The sequence below is a fragment of the Rhipicephalus microplus genome, chromosome X (genome assembly GCF_043290135.1).
Source record: "Rhipicephalus microplus isolate Deutch F79 chromosome X, USDA_Rmic, whole genome shotgun sequence".
Taxonomy (NCBI): Eukaryota; Metazoa; Arthropoda; class Arachnida; order Ixodida; family Ixodidae; genus Rhipicephalus; species Rhipicephalus microplus.
The window spans coordinates 344324042-344347112 of NC_134710.1; positions in this window are offsets into that span (position 1 = coordinate 344324042).

Below are 23071 nucleotides of genomic sequence, written 5' to 3' on the forward strand. Positions count from 1 at the left end.
ATATATATATATATATATATATATATATATATATATATATATATATATATATATATATACATATATATATATATACATATATATATATATATATATATATATATATATATATATATATATATATACACATATATATATATATATACGGTGAATGACGGCACTCACCGACGCCGGCAGCAAAATCCAGCCGAGTGTGTTATATAAACGCCATCACAATTAAACCCAAGAAAGTGGTCAAGTGATGACGCACGCTGACGAATGGGCGCATCTTAGTAACGAAAGAAAATGCACAGCCCAGACGAACAACAAGCATCACAAACGACTTAGTTTTTCTCCGATGTCGCGCTAAGCCTACCTATCGTTATGAGCGAACTCCCCCAGATCAAAGTTTTACCACACCGCCTTTTTTTTACCCCACGTCATATCTCCCCCTCCTCTCCCCGCGCTCGCTGGTACAACAGAAGAGCTTGTAAAGGGACCGCCAATTTCCCAGAACGTGAGAGGACAGATTAAAATATTCTACATCGCAATGACTCAAATCAACCCTGATTTTTTTTTTTTTTGGTCGTGAGAGGTGGATTCATTTATTCATTGAAAGTCGCGAAAATGACTTGTGGTGCCTCTGGTGACCAAAACATGAACGATCCAATGTACCTGGCCACTTGGCCTGACTGCTGTACGCAGTCGACGATTGTTCATTAACATTGAAACTTTGTTAATTTTATCGTATTAAAAGATGTTACTCCAAAGAAATGTACATAATGGCCTGCGTTAGTAGTATGCTTTGAGGTGGCACTGCCTTCCCGAGACGTAAAGGTCCCATGTTCCTCAGCACGTCCTGAGCAACTTTTCAGGGGACTAATGAAACCGTCATTTTATTTTATATTCAACAACCAAGAACGCAGTGCCAAGGTCGCTAAGATTTTGAAACCGACATAGTTTTGTCACCTAGGCTTCGTCTCAGTAAGGACGTGTACTACATAACTCTACGAAGGCTGGGCTTTCTGTCGCGCCGTAGAAAAATGAGTTGAGGAAACCGATTCTTAGAAACATGCTGCAGATATATCTAACGCTACTCGTATTTGATGGAATACGTCATTATTATTATTATTATTACTATTATTATTATTTTCTTGTAGCAGTCGATTCATTAGGCAATGAACTCTCTTAATAAAGTCATTCGACGATAGTTTAGAAAAGTGTTTTAAGGCCCCTTGAACTCACGAGCGACGACCGTTGAGTCATTAAGCGCCGTATAACGTAGCACAGTGGCAACATGAACGAGAGTACGTACGCAGGTACGAGTGATAAGCAGTCTCCTGCAGCTTACTTCTGTTAAGACGTTGCCGAAACCGAACCGCACCCCCACTTTTTTTAGCATTGTTGTCATATTTTTCTTTTTTCTTTTCTGAACGCTGTCATCAATTTATGAAATAAATGAGAGTTGTCATGCATGAAACGGATAACATGTAATATATGCATCTCATTATACTACATTTGTAAAAGTCAGTCAATTAGGAACTTTATTAGGAGGTCCTGGAGAGTTTACGCCGCTAGGTGGTCCACGAGGAACGCCCTAGCAGCCGCTACTGTAGGCGACGACCGAGTCGGGACGAGATCGTGGTGGTGTTCCGCCAGTTCTTGGGCCCTTCGGACTGCTTCAACAGAATTTTTTTATGCTTCCTATGGTTCGACCAACACAGGACATAAAGGAAGGTAGGGTTGGGTCCGTTTGGCGTTATAGCCTGGCAAACCAAAGCTGCACCGCTGCACCAGGCTATTCATTGCGCGCACAAGCGTATTATCGTTTCATTTCACCGCTGCGCGCTCCGTCATACGACACTTATCGACTGGACGGTTGACGTTGGCGAGTTCAGAAGGGCAGTTCTACAGCTTGTCACGCAGAGAGGTTTACTTCATGCCAGGAAATTTAACGAAGACCCCATAGATAGTGTTCTCTTCTTACATTTGTTTTGCAGCAACAATTGAATACCGTTCAGATATATTAGCATTCTGCAAGCGTGAATGTGTTGCCAAGCTTTTGGCGAACTCGCTTCTGGAGCTTCGTAGCTGGGTTTCAAAACCTTTACCAACAGAAAAAAAACTACTTCTGTTTTATAGATTTTGTCTTTATAGCCACTACTATTGTCGTAGCAGAAAGTCGTACTCATTGACAAAGAAAAACATTTGGGGACCGTAAAGCTTCGCCTTCAATAGTTGAACGCAATAGCGACATTCTGTTCATAGTGCGTCGCTCAAACACTTGGTGCATGAAACCTTTCGAATTTGCAGTGCACCCACGACGTGGCCTTAAGAGAATAGGCGCAGTAGCGTGTGTGCCTTTTGTAGTAGGGTACAGGCTTTCAACCCCAGAGCCTTTATGATAATCAGATATTCTGACGGCCGTTGGCAATTATAGCATGCACTACGCATTATTACAGCAATTTTCTATGTTGCATTGTGAAGCATGTATACAAGACGCGTGTTTTTGTGATGCATGAAAGTTACTTTTACTGCGTTTGCAAGCAGAATACGTTCTTTTCCTTGTTTTCATAAGCAGTGGGGCGGCCATGTGACACAACATCCATTCGCCCCGCAAACGACCCGATTTCTATATCTACTTGGACCCAAAAAACCCTGGTTAGGTCCCCACTCTGCTTCATAATTTTTTACCATTTATTTTATTTGCATCGTTCTCAAATTTTCGGTCACGCATAGGTTGATTTTTCGCTCACAACTAACGGCGCCGACGCTGGACTTTCAGCGAAACGAGCTCTTTAACGCTATCGCGTTAAAATGAAGCGAACTTTCACTGCTTATCAATCCTGAAGAAATAGCATCCCAGTTTCTAGGCGTGTGCTCTTGTGCAGCCATGGTCAATAGTAGGACGTCATGGGAGAATACATATTTCAGATCGCATTAAAACAGTAAGAGTTTCGGCAATGTTTCGTACTTCCGGCATGCCAACAGGTATTATATTTTTCGGTATTCTATGTACAAACCATACTAAGAATTCTTGTGGCGAGAATCCCCGTGTTGTTTAACATGGGCCCAAATCTAAGTACACGGGCCCAAAGCATTCTCACCTGAATGGCAAATGCGATTGCCGCGTCCGATATTCAATCCCGCAATCAGCGGGTCAGCCGTCGAGTACTGTAACCATAAGACCATGGTGGGTGGTGGTCTAGGAACGAGCCCTTCAGCTTGATAAGTGACCGACAACACAGGTCCACAAAAAGTACGCCGTTCGCTCAAACTGCTGGGCGCCATTAGGGTCAGGATATGCGCTGTCAGCAGGTTGGGAATCATCAGCCTACATCATGCATCACTAAACCACCACACGACCTCACATGCCAGCTTTTGATTTTGGTGCCCCAAGCATTTTGTACAGCACCCCCAAGCATCCCTTGCTTTCAAGAATGACATACGTACAATTACATGATGACTAAATGATATGTGGAGTTTAACGTCCCAAAACCACCATATGATTATGAGAGAGGCCATCTAGGCGGCCTCCGAAAATTTCGACCAGCTGGGGTTCTTTAACGTGCACCCAAATCTGAGCGCACGGGCCTACATTTCCACCTCCATCGGAAATGCAGCAGCCACAGTCGGGATTCGATTCCGCGACCTGTTGGTCAGCAGCCGAATACCTTACCCACTAGACCACTGTGATGGGGTTTATTTACAATTACAGATGTGCTAGAACTTGGTCTAGCTTAACTACACATTTCTCTCTTTTTTTTTTTGGGGGGGGGGGGGGGGTTATATATAGCTTGGGACGGACGTGGCGAAGCATAATTTCCTGGAAATCATGAGCCCTAGAGCCGGCTTTGACGATGTTCGCAGAGTCTGCCCATCGTTTTCTTCTTTTTCTTTCTTTCTTTTTTTTTCTTTCTTTCTTTCTTTCTTTCTTTCTTTCTTTTTTCTTCTGCTATGATTGACGTGATGTTCTAGAGGAGTGCCTTAGTATATCATTCCGACATCGCGGACACAAACTAGCGGCTTCCGCGCATATTTCTCCAGCTAATTAGCGGCGGTCCTTCGGCCTCGTTTTAAAACAAGTTCAAGGCGCGTGTGCCAAGCGATCGCAGGGGCGTTACAGGCACCCCACCAGAGTGGCGTACAGCCACGCGGCCGGCGAAGGTCGACGCGCAGCTCGAGCGAGCACGACAGCGTGTGAAACTATTCCAGGCTCGAGGTGCGTACACGCCCGCTTAATGGTATCTGTGAGTGTCGGAAGGCCGCCAAGCGTCATTACCTTTCTCCTTTGCTGACCACAAAACAAGCAAAGAGAGCCGCGTCGCGAATCGTCCCACAACGTTGCCTGTCGCCTCGCTCTTGCGCGTCCTCAAGACCCACACCGTCGATCCCTTGTGCTATCCTCCATAAAGTGACACGCCTGCTCGTCGACTTACGTTTATGCGCTCGAAAAAAGACAGTGACGGGGCCACATGTGCGCAGCAGTGCGGTCGTATAACGTCAGCGAGGAAAGAAAGAAACTGAATGCAATACTCTTCCTTTCTCTCTTTTCTTTTTCTTCTTTTTGTATGCTTTGCAAAGCTAGAGTTTGCCCTACATCCCTTAGAAGCAAGTGAGAGTGTCTACTGCAAAAGTAATTTATCGCTCTTAAGTCGATGATATCGTTTTGGAATATAGATTCCTGAATTACAGATCTCAACTACCTGTCACTTACGTGTGCTGATTATTGTTAGCTTTTTACAGCAAAACGAAGTAGGCTGTACACGACTGCTTGAGTGCACCTCTTCTCAGAAAACTCGGCCACTTTCAAAATAAGTGTCTTGACCGAACGGTGCCGCAAAATGCGAACTAGTGAGATTGCAAAGGATGTATTTTTAACCTAAATAACACTGCAGGCCGTGTGCCCCAAGCAGGAGTACAGCATGAATACACAGCATAAATACAGCATAAATAGAAGTACAAGCCACAATTGAAAATTATAAACGAAGCCAGGCAAAAAAAACCCTAAATCAAGAATGATAAAGAAATAGGGATAATGCAATTCTGTATTGATTCAAGTAAGTACAGGTGATGAGCAAGAACAAGTGATGAGCAAGAATATTATGGGGGAGGAAAGAATATTTAAATAGTTCAGTTCTGGCAACATAAGAGGATATTGTGAGAGAACGGGAATGATGGGATTTTCTAGTCTCAAAAAGGGTTATGTGAAGACTTAGATTCATAAAAAAATTACGATATAATAAGAAATGAAGGAACCAAGTCGGGATATTGTACGCCTCATTTAAAGTGGGTGAAATCCATTGAAAATTCAGTTACAAAAATATCGTGACTGCGTTTAGAAAAAAAAGAATCACATGGGCTTTCTGTGGAGAGAATAAATGCTGGTTTAGGTGAAGGGATCCCATATAAGGGAGGTGTATTTTAATTTGGATCTAATAAAAGTGGTGCAGGCTAAACTTTTCACGCCATGGCGTGCATGTTTAAGCTTGTGGTGAAGTAAACAATCTTCTGAAAGCTAAACAGTTGGTGTTAGAAATGTTGGTGCTCCAATTGAATCATTAGAAACGAAGTATGAAAACTTCAATATGAAAATTAAACCTTGTTTCGTTATACGCAAGAGCAGAGACTAAGCGTTTAGTTTTAGTGTCCCATTTATTGTTCCACTTAAAAATACTAATCAAGGCTGAACTAAGCAATGACTCATTCATAATTCTATTGTAATTAAAAATAACGCAGTCATTCACGAAAGGACAAATATTTACGGGGCCTTCTGTGACATCTACTATCTCATTACAATAATTAAAGAATAACAGTGGGCCCAGTACACTTTCTTGAGGGACGCCAGAGGTTACAGAGAAAGAATCAGAATACTGTCCGCCAATCAGAACACGCTGTTTCCGATGCATTAAATAAGAAGATATCTATGACAGGATGAAGACAGGAAAACTAGGGAACTGGAATTCGCAGATTAATTTGTCATGAGGAACTACATCAAACGCCTTTTGAAAATCTAGAAATATAACATCTATTCAGCCGTGTTCGGCTACTGACTCGCACGTCGTCAAATGGAATCCGCGCCGCGGTGGCTGCATTTTTGTTGGAGGCGAAAATGCTGTAACATGCTGCGAAAATTTGTACAATGATGATAATTGATTGATTAGAACTTCAATTTGGTCCTGAGAAGACGCAGGGGAGACCCCGGGCCACGCGGCGAATCCTACGTATGGACATGGTTGAATGTTGCTAATAGCTCACAGGCAGGGCCATCCGCACTTGGATACGATTCAGGGTACGTGACATGAAGAACCACAGGGTCATAATACGCACTGACTTGCAGTAGTCTGAGGGTAACTGCCTGCACCCTGCACAAGGCAGGGTGTAAAAGGAGGAAGACCCGTCTTGACAGATAGAAGTGTTTGGTACGGTGCCGGTAATTTTCAATTGCATAAATGTACCATGGACTCCAGAGAGGCCTAAAAAATTACGATAAGAAATTCACTTAGTGGTGCCGCGTGACGCTGGAAGATATTAAAAATTCAACCAGGACCAACGGATGCTTTAGTCTTCAATTGTAGAAGCATGTTAAGCCCACCTTTTTGGGAGAAAAAGGAAGAAGCATTTTAATGGAGAGCTAGAGTTGTTTGTCTGCTTTTTCGCCTGACATGCTATACTTCAAGTACTCGATGACAACTACGATATATACAGTGACTAAGATATATACACACGTGCACTACACTATTTACAATGTTTCGTTCAGGTTTGTGGCCCACAAGAACGTCAGTGGAACTTTTGTGGCGTGTCACACACTGGAACTAATTTGCCAAAAGCCGAGAATAACTTCTCACTCCAAATTTGAGTACCCTTGTAGTTTTAAGTCCGTCTTTAGAGACTGCCTTCCTGGCGCGAGTCTCGTGCACTCTCCGAGGACGTGATTTATGTCTTCTAGGACGTAACATCGGACACACAATGATGAGTCTTACAGTCTGATTTTGTTCCTGAAGTAAGTGGAACATGCGAAGTTTAATCAGATGCATTGTGAGCATGTCAACTTGTTGAGAAATATTGATATCCAATATGCATGACCGTCAAACTTGAAAAAAAAGGGGGGGCTGAGTAGATTAAGAAAAGTAACTGCAGAAGTGGGCATTTAAATGGTTAGCAAGGCTCTTGAGGACACTCATAGCCATTTCCTCGTAAATAATGCTCGTTATTAATTTATTTTGCTTCTCAATGATGTTCTGAAACTTCTGTGTATCTTCCGTAGTTAGGTAGGGTAATGCTGAAACAAAATTTTCTTATTTCTTTACGGCGTAAATGTAGCGCGAAAAAGACAAAGACAACAGAGTGTACACCACAAGAACTTAATCACAACTGAAAGCGTTATTTCTTAAACCGAAAATGTATAACATCTACACTTGAGGCTTGACTAAACCCACGCATGCGCGATGCGCGCATTGGGTGCGAACCAGAAGGCAAGAAATCAAACCAAGAACACCCCTCCTACACTCCCCTTCCCACCGGTCTACCCCCTTTCCTTGGGTAGTGCGACTTTCTTCTCCAATAAGGCCAAGGTAGGGTTGCTAACACACATAGGAGCCCTCGCGTTAATATGGTAAGCCTCACCAAGTTTTCGTGTCGTGCGATCGTGGTGTCTAAACAAGATCTCCGTCGCGGAGAATTGCACTTCGCACTGGCGCTGAGTGCAGTGCATGACCAGGTGCGTTAGGGGTCTCCCCTGCAAGGAAGACTGATGTTCTCTAAATAGTATCTTTAAACATGGGCTTGTATGGCCAACGTAGACACTACCACACGACAGAGGTAATCAATAGACGACGTTGGCCCTACACGACACGAATCTAACCTTGGGGTTAATGGAACAACCGCTTGTCCCGGCATTATCAAGCTTGTTGCCGACCATTGAATATAGTCTGCTTAGCTTGTTGTTAGCAGAAAAAACGACCCTCGGGCCAAACCGCTGGGCTGTTTTCTTAAGCCAATGCGAGAGCGCGTGTACGTATGGCATAACAGCTATTTTATCATTATAAATTGTAGTCTGGATGCGTCCATTGACACCTTTTATCTGTTCGACAGATGGTACACATGGCAGGTGGTACGTATGACCGAAACAAGAAAAGGCTACCTTTTTAGGCAAAAGTTGCGTTCTTAGTTTGTTTTGCCCAAGATGCACATGCGAGAGATTTAGTCGAGCATGGAGTGTAGATATTATATAATTTCAGTTTAAGCAATAAAGCTTTCAGTGGTGGGTAAGCGCTTGGGGTGTACACTGTCTTGTACTTATCTTTCTCGCACTACGTTTACGCTGTAATGGATCACTACCAACTCATTCACCATTCGCTTTCTGGGCGCGTTTCGAAGCAGAAGCACATTTCGCTTTCTGGGCGCTGGGGGCTCGCTCGGAGGATTTCAAGCTGGACGGTTGTGCCCTCGCGATCTCCGACTTCAGCGTAGCTCCCGCCGACTGGTTCGCCCTCCGCGGTCTCCTGATGCCGTGTAGCTCTCGCATTGTGGCACCCCGCCCTTGGACTGCTTCGACCGGATCCCCACTTTCCTATCTCCTTCTTTTTCCTCTCGTTGGCTGTCTTCTTCTGCTTCTACTTTCCTTCTATTCTTTTTATCCCTCCTTCCCCCCACCCCTATAAGGCACTGCGCTGCGTCCCCCCCTTCCTTTGCTCGCTCTCTCCTTTCTCTTTCCTCTCTTCGCTCAAGTCTATTATCCCCCATTCCCCTTCCCATGTGAACCACTGCTGAGGTGTCGCACTTAGCTGCAGACAGTTGCGGGGTTCACTTTTCTTTTCTTTTCCAATTTTAAGAACCACTTCCCCCCCCCCCCCATTCACCAATCTATTTTCGGTGTTTGCTTCTGCCATACATAACAACAGAAGCATACTTGTTTTCAAGATTTGTTTTCAAGATTTGTAGTGGTTTGCTTGGAAACCAGAAGAGCGCCATAACGCTACAAGAGCGAAGAGGCGGGGGGGGGGGGGGGGAGGACATATCAAAGAACACGTCACTTCTTTCGCTCGTGCTATTTGTGCGTTATAAGAGCAAGTGGCCACAGAACTCACGCGCCTTGACTGTTTGTCATCAAGCATGCCACTCCTTCGGCGTCCGTGCATATTACGACACTTCGGTGCCTATTTCAAATTCGTTGGAGGGTCAAGCCATTAGGCCAGCCATCAGTGATTTCCTGCCCTGCATGGCCTCGACTGGCAACCTCACCATCATTACAAGCAGTAAGCAACAAATACAACAAGTAAGCGGACGCCACTGTGCACGCATTAGAGCACCGGTAGCGCACAACGTCCCTCCATGCTCAAACAACTGAACACCTGATCATTTAACGCACTCGCCCCACCGCGGTGGTCTTGTGGCTAAGGTACTCGGCTGCTGACCTGCAGGTCGCGGGATCGAATCCTGGCTGCGGCGGCTGCATTTCCCATGGAGGCGGAAATGTAGGCCCGTGTGCTCAGATTTGGGCGCACGTTAAAGAACCCCAGTCGGTCGAAATTTCCGTAGCCCTTCACTACGGCATCTCTCATAATCATATGGTGGTTTTGAGACCCCACATATTAATCAATCAATCAATTTGATTGATTTGGACTCAGAGCAGATCGGGCAGCCGCCTTTGGACGACTGTCTAACTGATTATTCTGCACACTGCAGGCGTGAGAACGACAGCGATTACCTGGCTCATCATAACTACGGTGAACAAGGGCCGTCAAGTGGGCAACGCGCTGACGCATCACTACCTGGGTTCTTTCACTTAACGACTGCTCAGACCACGTGGTGTCGGCTACAGCACCACGGAGAGCGTGGTGACGCCCTCTTCGACTATATAAGCAATCGAGCACCGACTGTCACCACTCAGAGCAGATCGGGCAGCCGCCTTTGGACGACTGTCTAACTGATTATTCTGCACACTGCAGGTGGGACTTCTTTTTTTCACTAGTGAGAGCAAGCACAATTCTTCTATTTGCGGCTCCCGATTTGCTCTGAACCTGAATCACCTTATGTAACCACCCTTTCTGATGCTATTGAACCACTTTTAAACGAAGTGTGTACAAGACGACAGGATGGAAAAAAAACTTGATGCCCTGACAGATTTCGCCAACGCTTTGAGCGAAGAAGCGCCCAGTACTGTAAAAGATTTGGGAAAGGTACTGCTTGAGATGACTACTAAGTTCCTTGATGCTCTTTCCGATATCAAGACTCATGTGGAAAAAGTCAATCCCTTGAACAACGCTATAAAGGCTGAATTGGCATCTCCCAGGGCATCTGTAAACTTTACAAGTGAGAGTTTCGATGAACTGAAAACAGAAATAAAATCGCTGCGCAAAGACCTCAATGATGCAAAAAACCGTGACCTCGAGTTCCAGAAAGAGAACGCGCAAATTAAGAAAGAGCTTTGTGACACAAGAAAACAGCTGATTGACCTGCAGCAATATTCGAGGCGCAACAATATTGAATTGAAAGGTATTCCTTTTGCCGAGAACGAAGACCTAGAAAAAGTTGTGGAAAAGATTGCTGACTGTTTGCGCGTTGAGCTGACCAGTCAAGATTTGGACGTAGTGCACAGAGTACCAACTAAGACAAACAATGTACCAAATATCGTAGTAAAGTTTGTGTCGCGGTCTAAGCGTGATAAGGTCCTAAAATCGGCAAGAAAGAACAGGCTGAACACAGCGATGCTTGGTTTCAAGACAAATGTAGCCGTGTTCGTGAACGAACACTTGTGTCTCGAGAATAAATTTTTGCTAAGTAAGACCATACAGAGGAAAAAAGACAAAAACTGGAGATTCGTCTGAATTTCTGAAGGAAAGGTATTGGCAAGGAAATCGGAGAAGTCGAAGGTCATTCACATCTCCTGTGAAGATGACCTCGCGAAACTAGTATAGGTACTTCTGCGCATAGGCCACCGGAAGCGCCTTTTGTTATAAAATGGCAGTCACGATACCTCAAGTAGATCAACTACTCAGCGATACGTGTACTAATATCTTCCACTGCAATATCCGCAGTATAAAAAAAAACGTGAACTTGCTTCTCGCTTTTCTATCAAAACATGTCCACACTTTTGATGTACTAGCGATCACGGAAACGTGGTTGAAGAAGGGTGAGACAGTGCATGTTCCTGGATATGTAACCCTATCGCATCAGCGTGATTCTTGTTCACGTGGCGGCGGTGTCGCATTTTTAATGAAAAGTGGCTACGCTTTTACGGAGCTATCCTCACTGGATTGCAGCTCCGCTGATATTGAAGCTCTTTTTGTTAGACTACACTCTTGTGGTATAATCGGCGTCGTTTATCGACCCCCGAATTCAAACATTGACCGATTTTTAGACAAGATGGAAGAAACTTTTTTTAATCTGTCGGCGAATTATAGCAACCCGGTTGTAATCGTTGGAGACATGAATATTGACAACCATAATTCTAAGTATACCAGTTACGCACAATTACTGAGCGCATTCACTTTTCGTAACCTAATAAACATACCTACGAGGGTAATTAGTACATCAGCAAAAACAATTCACCATGTTTTGACGAACATAACATCTGGAATGAATGCTGGCGTTTATGATGAAGCGATATCAGATCACCTTCCTGTTTTTGTTTCCATAAATAACACACGAAAAAGCAGCACACCACGTATCACAACAGAGGGCAAAATAGATTACAATTTACTACGAAGCATCATTCTCGCCATTGACCCTGACAGTCTATATAACGATGACGTCAATGTTAAACTTCAGAACTTAATAAAATTCCTTATCAGAGCCATTGAAAATAGCCGCTCAAACGTATCTGCGCGCTCATATAAGACCCCGCTATGTCCTTGGATGACAGCAGAAATCCTTGACCTGCTGAAGACGAAAGATTTTTGGTACCATAAATGGAAGAAACATAAAAATAATAAATATTACCATGGCCAGTTCAACTTTTTCAGGAATAAATCCGTGCTCCTTACGAGGCAGCGAAAGAAGGAATATTACTCTCGCCTAATAGAACAAGCTCAGGGCAACTCTAAAAAAAACTTGGGAGATCGTAAACGAAGTTGTTGGCAATCAACCACGACAACGCCTGCTACCTGATTCTATTGATGCACAAACTCTAGATAACTTTAATCATTATTTCACTAAAATTGGTCCGACGTTAGCAATGCAGTTTTCTTCCTCTACTCCTCAATGTCTTTTGCCGTCTTTGCCGAATGCGTTTGCGGTACACAACATTAGTCTCGACGAAATTCAAAACACTACTGCTAATTTAGCCACCAATAAAGCCAGCGGGATAGATGGGATCACAGCGTGGATAGTAAAAGACAATATTGACGTCTTAGGCCCTATCCTATGCCATATATATAACCACTCCTTGCGTACGTCAACATACCCATCCTGTCTGAAAACTGCTAAAGTAGTACCGGTGTACAAGGACGGTGATCGCTCTGATCCCTCAAGTTATAGGCCTATATCTGTTTTAAGCATAATAAATAACATATTTGAAAGAATTTTAGCAAAACGGATGCGCGTCTTCCTAGAAAAATATCGTGTAATATGCGCCGAGCAACATGGATTTCGGGCGCACCATTCCACCGCCACTGCTGTACTATCTGTATCACAAAGGTTAACGAAGCATTAAATAATAACCTCCTTGTAGCAGTAGGTTTTCTTGATTTAAAGAAAGCATTTGATACAGTTGACCATGATATATTACTAATGAAATTAAGACGCTACGGTTTGCGTGGCAAAATGTTTTACTTATTTTCTAGTTACATGAGCGAACGTCAACAAATGGTGATTATGCATAATCTCATTTCCTCCCTGTTAAATATACACACAGGGGTACCACAAGGCTCCGTTCTTGGACCCTTACTGTTCTCACTGTACGTAAACGACCTACCAAACATATTTACATCGGCGGAGATGCTAATGTACGCTGATGATACAGCCGTTATTGTTACTGCAGACAATATAAGGGATCTCAAGCATAAAAGTAATGTAGAACTAAAAAATGTTTGTCAGTGGTTTATAGCGAATAAACTAACACTGAATGCAAAGAAAACTAAATACACTATTTTCCACTCCCATTATCGAGATATAAGTAATGAGTCCATTTGCATTACAATAAATAACTGCGTGCTTGAGAAGACGAAAGAATTCAAATATCTGGGTGTAATTCTTGATAGCCAGCTAAACTGGCAAAACCACATTAACTCTGTATGCGCTAAACTGGGATCTGGATGCAGTACATTATTAACCGCTAGAAATTATTTTAAAAGTAGTATTCTCCGAATTCTCTATTTCACATTTTTTCATTGTCACATAACATATTGCATAGATTCATAGGGATGGACTTTTAAAACATATCTAGAACCCTTACGTATACTACAAAAGCGAGCACTTCGAATAATAAACAATGCTAGATATGATCAACACAGCGCGCCATTGTTTCGTAATATGGAAATCATATCATTCGATAATTTACGACAGCAAAAAATTGCACTTACCGTCCATAATATCATTTCTTATAACCTACCCTTTCATATATCAGTATTTTCATCCTCTTGCCGCCTTACCAGACGTGCCACATTACATAATTTCAATCTTCCGCCTACTAACAATGTTTATGGCAAACGATTGCTACAATTTGCTGGAGTAAAGGTCTGGAATGATATACCATGCCAAATAAAAGAAAGCAAAAGTTTTGCCTGTGCTCTTAAAAAATATTTTCTGCAGAAAAATGAACAGGTACACTAACACACACTTCGTTGTAATCTCCACTTCATTATGTATAGATTATATGTCTAACAAAATCATACTTGACATGGTATACGTACTTTTATGTATTTGATGTATTGTATACATACAATCCGTTGTTTGCATGGAACAATGCTGCAAGATACTGCAAATGACTTATCACAAATATGTTTCCTTCTTATATTTTGTTTCGATTTTTTTCTTTTTTTCTTGTATGATTGAAGTGTACTTATAAAATATCTGCTTTATTAACACAATCTGTTCCTTTAAATGCATAGTTATTTAGACCCCCTACTAGCCAATGGCTATGGGTCTAACCAGTGTTGTGTATTTTCATGTAATAAGAGAACTTGAAGTAAAATAAAATGAAAAAATGAAAAAAAATTGACTCAAAGGCCAAGCGCACGTCATGCTCACGACTACGTTGCGATGTCTTGCGTTCGATGACCGCTGAGTGAGCTGCAGTGCGTCTTTGGAAAGGGCAATGAAAACGTGACGTCTATACTAGAGACACCAAAATTTCGGGACTGATATGCGCGGACGTTGACCGTACGCCATCGCGCCTTATACGACGGTGAGGTAGACGACTGTTGCGGCCAACGTCATTTGGCGCTCGAGTGCCGTTTTCTGTATGCCGTTCACTTCAGGGTGCACTCGCTTTTTTTCTCTTATCTAAGAGATAGCGGCAGCGCAGCCGCAAAATGACAGGCTTTGCCGATTTGCAATAATCACTTCGCGTTGTACTATAGCGTGAGTAATAATTTGGTACAAGTTTTCGTGTCATAATCCTCATCTGTCAGCACATAAGGTGGGCCTATTGCAGAGACAGATGAAACTCAGTATTTTCCGATGGAAATATGTTTTTATTCCCTGCCAGGTATCTGTGAGGTTCAAAGTTGCTTCCAACTTGGATCCTAAAACTCGACACTGGATCCCGAGAGAGTTAATTGCTAAGCTTATTTTGCATAACCTTCCTACTTGTTGCTATTGCATTCATTTGATGGCACCTAATTCGAAACTGTGACAAATTTCATCACTGCTTAAGCTAGAGGAATGGAAACTTTTGCTTTCTTCTTACTTCCGCAAGCGAAGCTGAAAGCGATAACGAGGCTTAGCGCCACTCTGAACGCGTTTGCAAAGACCGTTTTCGTGAAGAACGTGGCACAGGCTTTCGGGGCATTCCAACAGTCGAAAAAAAATGGCAACGAAGTACATCGCGAAGCCTAACGTGAACGAAACAGCAACAGAGAGAGAAACGTGAGCCGGTTGCAAATGGGCTCTTGTGATACTTTATCCGCTGCAGGCGAATCAGTGCGCGCGCCTCTGGCTCTCCTTGGGAGCGATATAGGCCAATACTATAGCGGATGACGTCTTCACGTTCAGAATAAAGAACTCCAGGAGAGTGCATACATCGTGCAAACTTCAGTAAAGCAACCTCGCCCATGCGCTAATTTCATGACTTGGCATTTGATCATTTCTTCTGTGACTCTCCCAGAATCATAGTGAAATTGACTAACGATAAAATGAAAAAAAAAAACAAGAACACAGCTACTAGAAGCTACAATTCCGACGCTAGAGTACGCAAGTTGATGGCAAGATGGTAAGACGCTCGCACTTCAAGCACTGTGAAGATCCACGTTTCCCTTTTATGATTCAAAGAACAATGAAAATCGATGTTACCGTTTACCACACGAGACTTTTCAGATACTTCGAAAGAATTACTCGGAGCGACCACGTGTAAACATTGCTGACAGTGAGATAAATAATAATTTGTCTGACTCATTATTCATGTTCGGCCCATTGTAGTTCAACGTCACTTTTACACCAATTAATATGCTGTTGTTATAACCCTGTCCATACGATGTTAGGCCACGTTAAAAAATCCAAAGCTGTCAAAGTTCGCGGACCATCTACTGCGGCGTACTTCGCATTCTTTCGGTTTGTATAGTTTAGTCTGAATTACTTTGCCATTTAATGTGCATGGTTTGTGTACATCGAGGCATGTCTGGTTGTCATGTTCTTTCCATGTCTGCACGGCTTGCCTTCTCAAGACTTGTCGAAACGAGTACTCATCCACTACCGACTGCCAGGTCTGGTTACGTTTCTCTCCATTTGAAAAACTCGTGTGTGCCAATAGGTGTTCATCATCGAACCCAGTACCTCTCTTGTTAGAGGCGGACGCTCTACCGTACCAGTAAACCATCACTCCGGGCACTATTTCGAGTCGTCTGCGCGCGTGGGTTATTTCATCACATGGTTGCTTTATTAAATGCGAAGCGTTTAGTGAACTTCGGTGAGTTCGACCATATCTATCTATCTTTCTATCTATCTATCTATCTATCTATCTATCTATCTATCTATCTATCTATCTATCTATCTATCTATCTATCTATCTATCTATCTATCTATCTATCTATCTATCTATCTATCTATCTATCTATCTATCTATCTATCTATCTATCTATCTATCTATCACATTTAGCTCTCTTGGCCGTCTCGATAATGGTATCCATACCGAAATTGGTATGCCGTAACATGACTGTATGACGAGCATAAGTGACTAGTCATCACATAAAAATCATGAGAGTATGTCATAAATGTGATGATTTACATTGCATGGCCTTGCTGCCCTTGGAATGGTTCGTTCACATTATATATTGCAAAACTGGTATGGTATGACTCGACACCATTGCAAATATAAGCAACAGGCCCTAACGTGTACATCATGGCATGCATGTCATGTAAGTCATGACTACACGCCACTCTCATGGTGTGCTCGCGGTCGTTTCGCTCACTGCGCATATACCAAATTGGGTATTACGGGACGTGAATGGATGACGAAGGTATACCACTGGTGCAAACATGATAATCATGAGATGCATGTGATGTAAGAATATGACTACGTGCTACGCTCATGATGCACTCGCGGACGTTTCGCTAGCGTCACATATACCAAATTTGGTAATACATGACGTGAATGGACGACGATGGTAAATGACTCGTCCAAACATGATAATCACGATATGCGTGTATTGTAAAGCATGACTACATGCCACACTCATAGCGTGCTCACTGCGGTTTGACTAGCTTCACATATATAAAATTTGGTATTACGCGACATGAATAGACGACGAAGGTAAATAAGACATCCAAACATGATAATGATGACATGCGTGTCATGTAAAACATGACAACATCTGACGCTCACAGCGGGCTCGTGGCTGATTCACTAGCTCCCGATATACCGAATTTGGTATCACGCGAATGACGAACGAAATTTCCAGGCGCAAACATGATAATCATGACATGTAAGTGATGTATGTCATAGTTTACGTCCGTCTCGTACCGTCGTGCTGATTTTAATAGGACATATCAACCTTCCTCATTCGTACTTTGTATATCATCGATTCCCACTGTACGTGAGATCTACCTTTTTTTTTCTGCTTTCTATTTCCATATCATGTTTCCTCAAGCCCATGTGGAGCATCCAGGCGCCACCCTGGTAAACATCCCTTCTTCCGGCCTAATGATCTTCTTACTTTCTTGAACAGCAGTATAAAGAACTGTTAAAAGCGCGCATTGCATACGTGGCCAGTTAGTGCACTGAGCATTACCTGCATGAAGTTACAATGGGAGGGATAGAATATACAAAATGTAATTAAAGCACGCACGCGCAAGCCCTGGATAAGCAGACGTGTGCCGATATACTTGCACCGAGCTTTCGCTACATAACCGCGGCCTCTGCGTTCCAAATATATCGTATTCACGCAGCGTCGCTTTGAAGGGCTAGTATAGTAGCTGAGTACGCGCCGCTAGTTAATACATGCTGGCAAGTCGCGCCTGATTCCTATTAGTTGTCGCGTGTGCCCTGCATACGCTTAAAGACCACCGCAGGCTGTTCTGTGACAATTGCCTGAATTATAGCGAAACTACCTGTTACATGCATCGCGGGTGAAGCTATGATCACCCATTGGCTATCCTCTTGCGCACTCACTGCCTCCACAGATTGATTGATATGTGGGGTTTAACGTCCCAAGACCACCATATGATTATGAGAGACGCCGTAGTGGGGGGGCTCCGGAGATTTAGAGCACCTGGGGTTCTTTAACATGCCCTCAAGTCTGAGCACATGGGCGTAATCATTTTGGCCTCCATAGAAAATGCAGCCGCCACAACCTCGATTCAATCCTGCGACCTGCCGGTCAGCAGCCGAGTACCTTAGCCACTAGACCACCGCGGCGGGGCACAGAGTATAGTGATTGAAGTATAGTGATTTTGCGACGAAAAGAAACTTTTACCGCGTCTTCCTGGGAAGCACGGCCCTCACAATATGAGCTCCAATCACATCTGAGTATACAGAAAGGGCCATGTAATAGTCCACATTTTGACAACATGAGAGAAAGAGATAGAAATTAATTTAGAGGTAAGTTTCTGAACAGTTCTCGAAGAGCATGAAAATTTGTGAAACCAGAAGATCTTGCGCTTTGACCCGATTGAAATGTGACCGCCATGGCAAGAAGCGAATTCGCGATCACGAGCTCAGCGCAGCAGATCAACGTCACTGCCGCCGACGCAAGGTTGACCCGTTTTAGAGCTTCGACTTTGTGCTATTCCAAATTTCTAATTCCAATGCGACATTGTATGGATCAAAGTTTTATGCAGGAAGACGTAACTGTTCCGCATTTCCATGGCTTACGCATCGATGTATGCCACTTTTGTGGGATTGAAGACTGTACTGAAGACGCTCTGTGTTTTTTTCTTGTACAGCGAAAGCTGTTATAAGATCACAACATAGGTCACACGTAACGCCGTATATAGTTGTCTGTTGCCGCTGCTGCTGCCAGCACTGGTGTCCGTAACCAGTATCGAACTAAAATAAAAAAAAAACTCAGAGAAAAAAAAACAAAAATTTATGACACAACGAGATTTGGACCCAAGTCCGCTACGTGCCAGCCCAGTATTCTACCGCTGAGCCACGCTAGCGCTTGGAACGCGTTCCTAAACTGGCTTTAGGCAGGCTTGATGTCGGCAAAGGAATCGCGTTAATACGAGTAATAATGCGTTTTAAATCATCAACGAAACAGCCAGGCGTCACACAGTGAGAATTGCGTAACGAATGGTTTGTCCAATGCTTCATCGCGTTAGAAAACATGTTCTTGATCACCTATTAACTGTGGCGCATACCCACTTCAGGCATAATTGTTCATCGTCGTCAGTCACTACATAAAAAAATTGAACAATATTCCTAACAAGGGTGTAGTGCATACCACGCTTTTCAAAAGAATGACGAAGCATAGCATAGTGAATATTTGTCTACTACACAAAAATTATGATTATTTATGACGCAGTGGGTACCCACTAGTGAGCTTGTAGCAGTTACCCAAAAAGTGTTGAGAAAAGGCTCTGAAAGGCAGTTCTTCTAGCTTTCGCTGTGACTGTACTGCGCATTTTTTTTTCTTCGGACATCATTAAACGGGCTTGACTCAAGGCTCTTTTCCAAAGCCAAGGTTATCACTGTGGCAATGCGCATCACTGCTAAAGCAAGCAACGAAGGCGCTGCTGCAGTATAGTTGAAGTAGACAAGTCTCTGCCACCATTTGCAGAGCAGCTTCACGCCTTCGAATGAGCACGCGATAAGTTATACCTGTGTTCTTTTCTTTCCGTTTATATTAATTTATTTCATTCATCTCACTCACCAAATGCATCATAGCGATCCCGACGTGTGTCTTTTTAACCTATCTGTCGTTTATTGCTTGATTCTCTCTCACCTTTATTCATATCTTACTGTCGTATGTAATCAACGTTTTATAACAATTCTATCACAATGCAGCATTGCTTGTATAGAAACAAAGAGTGAGGAAGTCTAGCACCATTGTCACAGAATTCTAGAATGATTGCGAATGTTATTGAGCCATAAATTGGGTGCTCTTGAAATTTCGCTCACGAAAAAGGTTTCGTTACCCAGTGATTGGGTATCGACCATATGAAAAAAAAATGCCGGCTTGAAGAGATTATAGAAAGGCTCACTAAAACTAAAACGGGAAGAAATATAATGAGTAGATTAGGAATCATGTACCACATGGTGTCGAACATGACATCCCAAATACAATCAGAGCTAAAATCATCTCTAACCCGATACCGAAAAACATAAACCCCATTATCAACATGGACCGCAGAAAACAGCAAATCTCTCTTTGTAGATGCTAGCCCATAACGTGAACGAAAAGCTCACACTGCTGTCGTGATTGACACGACCGGCATTGGTATTAATGCGTGCTCTGTCACAATAAACAAAATAGAGGAGGCTGAAGAGGTAGCCATAGCCATGGCTATCACCTCCAACAAACACTCATTCATACTGAGCGATTCGCAAGTAGCAATCAGAAATTTTACGCCAGGACGGATCTCACAGCAAGCCCTCAGAATCCTCGTTAGTAACCAAGAACTGCACAAAGTAGTTGAACCCAAATACCTCGTATATACGGTTCCCGGCGCACACAGAGACTGATACATCCAATCCTAACGAGCAGGCTCATGAGTTCTCGCGAGATTTAACCCTCCGTGCAACCCAACCACACCGCTCGGTGATCATCCCTGGTGCCACCGACGTACCACACAAAGACTGATTTACAAGCTACACAGAATACATGCAACACTACAGAGAAACAAGGCACGTCTTTCCCGCACCTCATCCGAGTCTAAACAGGCCAGAAGCATCGGAATACCAACAGCTACAGGCGAACTGCTACACGAACCCTGTGCACCTCCACAGGAGCTACCCACAATTGTACCCGGACAATAAATGTAAGCTATGTGTAACAGAAAAGGCGTCTTACAAACATATATTATGAGAATGCCCCAACTTATCAACAAGTTCTCCTGAGGTCCTCCGGGAGCAGTGGCGGCTTGTGCAGCTCAGCTGGGAGGTTCAAGACCAAAAATGGGCTATCTAGCAGACCAGGGAGGCTGTACGGAGTCAAGGTCTCCTGGTACCTCCTTGTGCGGTCTAGCCCAGACCACAAACATGCCGGATACGAAAATAAAGTTTATTCATCATCATCATCATCATCATCATCATCATCATCATCATCATCATCATAGGGGAAAAGTTTAATCAGGAATTGCACAGTCCAGGCCTACATATACGCATACGAGAAATTGGTGAATACGTACACACGTATTGTGAAGATGAATACGTATAGAATGAACGTTTTCAATCGAACCTGCATCCTTGCGAGTTGTGAACTGTGTGGAAAGAATCACTACACAAAATTTCAGTTCATGAGTGGAAGTTGCTAGAAGAAGAATATCTGTCTCCTAAATGGAAGCTAAACAAAAATGAAAACAAAGGTGCATTGCTGTCTCACCTCATATGTTGGTTTACTATTCAAGTTGAGCGTGAATCTGGTTTTATGAGCACACAAATCAATGTTCTGACAAAATGTCACTTCACCTGAGCTATCTGGCATTCTACTACCGCTATTACCTTATTGTGGATGTTCTACACCCAAGCGCATGTTGGACGGGCCTACAGAGGGTGCAAATGTTTGCTAGTTTTCAAATGCGAAACATTTTTCGTAGACGGAAGGCATTTTGAGAGCTTCTATCTAGCCAACCGTCAAAGTCTAGGCCCGCTCATAATCCCCTTCTTATTTTGGGGTAGACTAAAATTTTCATAAGAAGATAGTAGGGTTGGAAAAGTATGTCTGGCTAGTTAGGATATGAATAAAGTGCAAATCTTATCGCATACGTCATTAAACCATTTCGTTCAGACACGTGTGGCAAATAACCAAATACCAAGGGCCGCGGCACCTGAAGTACATATCTATCTATCCATCTATCTAGCCGCCACGGCTTCTAGATCTTCTCTCCGTTTGGATAACCGCATCTATACCAAATTTTGTATTGCATAACATGACTGTATGACGAGCATGAGTGCCAAGTCATAACAAGAAATTCGTGATATCTATGTCATTAATGTCATGACTTACATATCATGGTCTTGCTGCTCCTCCAGTGAATTCGTTTACATAACATATCGCGATACTGGTATGGTATTACATGAATGCATGGCAAAAATAAGTGACAGGCCAGCGCGTGAAAATAATGTATGCGTGTCATGTAAATCATGACTACACGCCATACTCATGGTGCCCTCGCGGGCGTTTTACTACACCATATTTGGTATAGCGTGATGTGAATGGATGACGAAGGTATATGTCTGGTGGAAACATGATAATCATTACATGCGTGTCATGTAAGACCATGACAACATGACACGTGCATGATGCGCTCACAGCCGTTTCACTAACTTCACATATACCAAGTTTGGTATTACGGGACGTGAAGGGAGGACGAAGGTGTATGTCTGGTGTACACATGATAATCATGACATGTGTGTCATGTACGAACATGCCTATATGTCATGCTCATGATACGCTCGCTGTCGTTTTGCTAGCTTCACACATACCAAATTCGGTATTACGTGACGTGAATGGATGATGAAGGTATATGGCTGGTGCAAAGAAGATAATCATGGCACGCGTGTCATGTGAAAACAACACTACATGGCACATTCATCATGCGCTTGCCGTCATTTACGCGGAATGCGAAAATATACACACCTCAGAAGCAAATCATACCGTCAACATACCGTCAACTAGTTTGCGAAGAAATAAGAGGTCAGCGCAATTTCGTCGGTAATGAAGTGATGGCAATGATAACAATCTGGCACTAGTGTTTAGAACAAGATCCAGATTAATTTCTAGCAAAACGGTGCTTGTAAATGGCCATGAATTTTTCTGGACTGGCTCAATGGCGTCACTGCTAGGTTTAGTCATGCCATTCTAGATCTCGGAAGAACATTCAAGTTGAGGAAGACCTGTTTTGGTGTACAATATCTGGAAAGCTGTGGAAGATCTAAATTCTCGAGAGATTTTGCAAACACAAACGACAGAACGAAGGCTTCGCGTGGCAGTATACACTTAGTGTGAGCAGAAAAATTGAGCATGCTATCAAAAAGAAAACTAAGATCACTGAAATCATAAACCTTACATATCGACATGGTACTGACAGAGTATAAAATGACACGATGGATATTTTGCAAGATACACCTATGAATTTGGTCTTTGAGGTATTCAGGGAAATATTATTGTCACACCAAGGACACACCCTAAACACAAATCTGACTTCAGCATGTGAAAATCATTAACTGAATGAACTTACCTAAATATCCTAATGCCATCGGTATATAAGAGAAAAGAAGAAAAAGAAATTGCAAAAGAAACATAGGTAACATGAATTTAAAAAAAACAGTGGG